The sequence below is a fragment of the Rutidosis leptorrhynchoides genome, chromosome 10, assembly GCF_046630445.1.
Source record: "Rutidosis leptorrhynchoides isolate AG116_Rl617_1_P2 chromosome 10, CSIRO_AGI_Rlap_v1, whole genome shotgun sequence".
Lineage (NCBI taxonomy): Eukaryota > Viridiplantae > Streptophyta > Magnoliopsida > Asterales > Asteraceae > Rutidosis > Rutidosis leptorrhynchoides.
The window spans coordinates 9,090,178-9,096,243 of NC_092342.1; positions in this window are offsets into that span (position 1 = coordinate 9,090,178).

The window sequence follows — 6,066 nt, forward strand, 5'->3', positions numbered from 1 at the left end:
GCATTATTAAAGTTGAACATGAGCCTCCTGCTATATAGAGAACTCGGTGGTCACCCTATGGTCAAGTAGTTAGAAAAGAAATGTTGCAATGTTTGTTAAAATGGACAGAAACTAAAATTCAAAAAGAAAAAAGTCTAAAAAAATATTCAATGAAATATGACATCAACATGACATTTACATTTACATGTTACTTATCAACCTTTCATAACTACAGAGTAGTTTATATAGAGTAATATTGCATACGGTATATTTATCTATAATGAATAATATAATTTAATATTTATTTATTTATGTTTTGAGTTTTGACAATCTATCTATTGTCATATTAAATTAACCAAACTGTTATAACTTATAAAGTCATTGTCTAAGACCAGATGGCGTTCCTAAAAATCTACTTATCAATATTTTGCGAGTTGAAGTCACTCAACATAAAATATATAATGTTTGAATATCGAACTGAAACTTAAAATTTTATTTTTAGGTGTAAAGAATAACATAAATTATTGTAGTAATTTGAAGGACGATTAAGATTTACACTCTTACTCATGATAAATTTTAATTAATTATATATATATATATATATATATATATATATATATATATATATATATATATATATATATATATATATAATAAACTATACTAAAGGGGTGAGATTTGTTTACCATATTACCCCTGTGAAGAGTAGCACCATTTGTTTAAAAGGGGTGATATTTTTTTACCATCTTACTCATGTGAATAGTAGCACCATTTGTATTGTTCACAAGGTTATTTTGATCATTTTCCATTTATTTTTAACTTTTTACATTATTTTTAACCTACTTTTTTTTCATTTCCTTTTTACACCTTCACTTTTCATTCCTTTATTTTTTAAACGTTTAATTATTCAACCTTTTACTTTATTTTTTAACTTTAAATTATCCTCCGTTAACCCACCAAAACCACCCCGCAACGAATTTATTGTTTTTACAACTTTTTTTCATTTTCTTTGTTCAACTTTTTTATCTTCATTTTTCATTCTTTTATTTTTTTAAATGTTATATTAATCGACCTTAACCTTTTTTAAGCGTTTAATTAACCAACCGTTAACCGACCAAAACCACCCTGCAGCGAAGCGCGAATTTTTTATCCTCGTAATTATTAGTTTTTGTACTAACAGTTGATAATATAAAGCGAATATAGACATGTTGAACTGGCCTAAGTTGTTGGCATAGGTAATAACGGTGGGGTTAGATAATATAAAGCGAATATGGTGGTGAACACAGAAAAAAATATTGCCAAAAGATAAGACTCGAAAGCTTTAATGGATGAATTTAAAGACATTAATGGTCGTCGAGCTGGTCTAGCTGAATTGTAGTCTGTGTACAATGTTCTTTGGTTTCTTTTGACTTGCTACCTTATGGTTATGTTTTACATATATAAATATATAAAGTAAACCTTTTACATTTATAATTTGAGATTCCGGTCTTGTCGTTTGTATCAATCTCACCCCATCGATTATAAAGCTCAAGTTCCATCACTAGGTTAGATGTATCCCATCATTGTGAGACCAGCCCATTTCGATTTTCTATCCAGCCACAGTTGTCATAAGGATTGAAGGTCCTAATAGCACGTTTGCCGTCATGACCCCCACCAGACTGAATTAAGACACCGTTGGGTAAATACGAACCCGAAGAACACCATGTATCAGATAGAAATAGTAAGCGGACGAACAGTGAGTTTTGCATGATCGAATTCAGCCGAATGAATGTAAAAATCAATTTTCGGAGGGCATTTCTCCGGTGGAAGAGTAATATTTGAATAACCAAAAACTAGTTCGATCGAAAATAATGAGCCTATCGTTTGGTAGTAGGGCCATATGCATGACCGAGATAACGATACTGCACTTTAAAAGTTTCCATGTTCTGTTCGTCAAATCAAGATTTGATAATGATGAAGGTGATGAAGGAACATTCTATAATAATAATAATAATAATAATAATAATAATAATAATAATAATAATAATAATAATAATAATAATAATAATAAGATGATGATTAGAAAAGGTGGTGCCATTGACATAAAAATTGAAAACGATTTATTAGATTGTTGTTAACTTAAAATGATTTTGAAAACATTTAAATTTCATTTACAGTTCATAGTGGCACTATGGTAAATACCTCCAACTTTAGGGTATTTTCATAAACCCTGTTTTTTTTAAAACAAAAAAAATTATTACTTTTTAAACGACTTTTTTCCTTTTAATTTATTTTCTTTTTTTTAACGACATTTTTTTTAATTCCTTTATTTTCCTTCCTTATTTTTATACGTATTATTACTTTTTAAACGACTTTTTTCCTTTTAATTTATTTTCTTTTTTTTAACGACATTTTTTTTAATTCCTTTATTTTCCTTCCTTATTTTTATACGTTTAGTTATCCAAAAGTTAACTCTTTTTTTATGTTATATTAAACTACCGTTAACCGAAAAAAACACCCCGCAACGAAGTTATTTTTTTATAATCTTATTTTACTTCCTTTTTTCATTCCTTTTTAACTCCTTTATTTCTCTATCGTTTGATTGCTCGACTGTTAACCGTGTTTTTAAACGTTTAATTAACCGACAGTTAAGTGATGAAAAAAACCCGCAGCGAAGCTCCGACCTTTAACCCCTTTTTTTTACAGTTTAATTAACCGATCGTTAACTGACCCGTAAACCGATTTTTAATCGTTCAGCTAATCTATCGTTAACCGACCATAACCACCATGCAACAAACTGCGAGCTTTGTATCCTCTTGTTACACTAATAACCTAAATATTTTGGGGCCACCACACTCTTTTAATCTCAATCTCAATGCAGTGCCGCCCTTGTTTAAATGTACACAATATTATTATGGCACCTGCGGGAGACGGGTACGGATCCTTAATATCCGCGACCCGCGCACTAAGGTTTTTTTATTCGCAGGTAACCATTTACTCACCAACAGTAAATTTTTCTGCTGGTACCTATGACCCGCGGGTTTCAAAAATGTGCACTTTAACTAATTTATAATCACTAATACCCCACTACCAGCGGGTAAAGCCACGAATAATTATGAAAACACATTAAAAACTATAATATATATTGTATAATTAAGTATATATAAGCGGGTAAACATGTATACCCGCAGGTAGCTCAAACCGGCATCATAGATTGGTGGGTCGGTTTACCTGTGACGGGTATGATATACCCGCGACCCGCCAACAGGGACAAAATTTTACCCGACCCGTGCCCGTTTGTACATTTTTTTATAAATAGCAGCCCGTCACGAGCATGTGTACTCGCAGATCACGGGTTTTGTCGTGCCCATTACCATCCCTAAGTCACAATATGTGAAATAATTTTTAAATTTGTAGGTTTTAAAATATTTTTTTATATCATTTTCACCTAGTATCATGTTTGGAAAATGTAATCAAGTTGTCATGACGTAGTTATGATGTTGTAACGTGTTTGAAAATTGGCTAAAGTGGACTTTTTACTTTATTTTGATGTTGACATAATATATATATATATATATATATATATATATATATATATATATTATATATATATATAATCAAGAGTGAAACTCTTATTTTGGGGGAATTTTTTTTTTTTTTGTTTGAATATTTTTACAAACATTAAGATCACGTGAAAATATGAATATTTAGAAAAGACAGTTTATAATAAATGTTATTATTTTGACCAGAAAACGTTCGAAAAATAACATTCATCCATAAATGTTATTCCTTTCATCGTGATGTTAGGAATAAAACACGTGAGCCCTAACAAGACTTGATAACTCTAGGTTATCAAACCCACTTACAATAAACGAAAATATTTGATGTATACAAAGAAACTAGCAAAAACGATAAAGACAAGAGAATTTAACGAGGTTATATGTAAGCACGAATGAATACTTTAATCATCGGTCACCAAAGAGAGTTCTTTTATTGATAATTTTTGTGGATGCATGCATGGGTTACAATAGAATGTTTAAATATAATTCAACAAGTAAACTACTAAACGAACAAGAAACAAGCTTCTAGATGATTCTGGACCGTCTGCCACATTCTCGCGTGCGACCATGCACTTCGCAGTCGCGAGGTGCTCTTCTCCTGACCTGATTCATATTGCAATTTCGAGGCCACAATGTCTCTACTCGCGGTCGCAAGAATCACTCAGCAACACCCTTTTTACACGTTTTTCAATTCCTTGTTTAACTCGCTTCGTACTCCCAACAATCTCCCACTCGAATAGACGTTAAACAACACCCATCTTTAACCTAACATCATTAACATCAACATCATCCCACAACAACAACTTGACCCGCTGATTATACCTCTTTTTGATAATGCCAGATTTGCAACCGATTACGCCACACTTCACCCGATAACCTTCGAGCAAGTGAAGTAACCAAAAAATACAACAGAGCTATAATCCGATCCTTTTGTTACTAGGTTGGAAAACAAGAACTTCTTTTTGCTTATGGCACCTACCTCCTTACTTTTGGTAAAACGGGTCGTTTGAGTCCAAGCTGACTCAATTAACCCTATCGCCCAAGCGACCACCCGTACACAATATCTTCCACCCGATCTATATTTACAATAAAGAATAAAACCCGTCGGTAGAACGAACACATGAACATTACCGATTAAGACCTTGCACGAGAGCACTTTTGTACACATAATCGTCCACTTTAACACCTTTGCTTTCACATTGGAACACCATTCACATACGTGCACACGTATTTTGACAAACCCGATTTTCCACCCCGAGCCAACTCCCACTGTACGGATGTATCATCAACCATGACTCTTAAGAAAATCTCTTGTTCATCTTTCTCGACCAATCGCAACAAAGTTTTCATTGGAGAAGATCTACCCGAAGTACCGAAGACTCTAGTGTACCCAATTTGACCTGAATCTCCACTAGTTTTGACTTCCTTTGAGCTCCCACTCAGACAAGACTTCTCAACAATACCGAAAAGCATTGGCACATTATGAATTTTGACATCCACAAAATCACCTAGCCATTCCTCCTTAGGAACTTCAACCATATACATGGTTCCCCTTTTAAACCTGCGAGCAACTACATAATCTCCATTAAGCACTACCCACTTTTGATCCATATACATGGTTCCCCTTTTAAACCCGCGAGCAACTACATAATCTCCATTAAGCACTACCCACTTTTGATCTCCAAATAGGACATGACAATTATCGTCATCCAATTGCCCAACCGAGATCAATCGACTCTTGAGCTTTGAAACGAACCACACATTCCTCAAGATCCAAGCATAACTCAAGTATTTAACCACGAGATCACCAATACCTGCAATATCAATTGTACTCCCATTCGCAACTCGAACCTTACCGGAGTTGTAACGACCCAACCCGTTAACCAACCAAAAACATGAAATAAAAAAAAATTGAAACAGTTCTGCCCAAACTGGGTGCGCGGCGCGCAGAAAGGCTGACAGCCCGCTATCCAAATTTCGTAATTTTCGTTTAAAGATCCCCCACTTCCCGGCACTTTTAGACGAAATGCTTTTTACAACATGTTATATTAAGTAAAACTAACACATTTCAATAATAAAACGAGTTTTACAATGCGGGGCCCACATACGCCCAAAATACCCTTAAATACGAAGTACGAGTTTCGACCATAAAATTTTAATTTACAAACGACACTTAGAGCATGGTGTTTGGGGTTAAACTACCCATATCTTGGTCGAACTTCCAAAAAGCTAAAACCCTCGTGAGCGATTAATCTAAGCGAATACCTGTGCCATTATCCAAGCCGGAGCCTAAAAAGGTAAACAACGAGAGGGTAAGCTAAAGCTTAGTGAGTAGAATAAATATATACATGCATATACAACTTACCTACTCGTATCCACAACATCATACAATGCATATAATCGCATATCATCTCGTAACAAAAGATAGTATCATCAAACGTACAACTAGCAATATCAATAGCATAAAAATCATAATAATAATGAAATGCTAAACATCAAAAAGTATAAACCATGGTTAACCAATATCACAAGGGAATGACATCGCGAA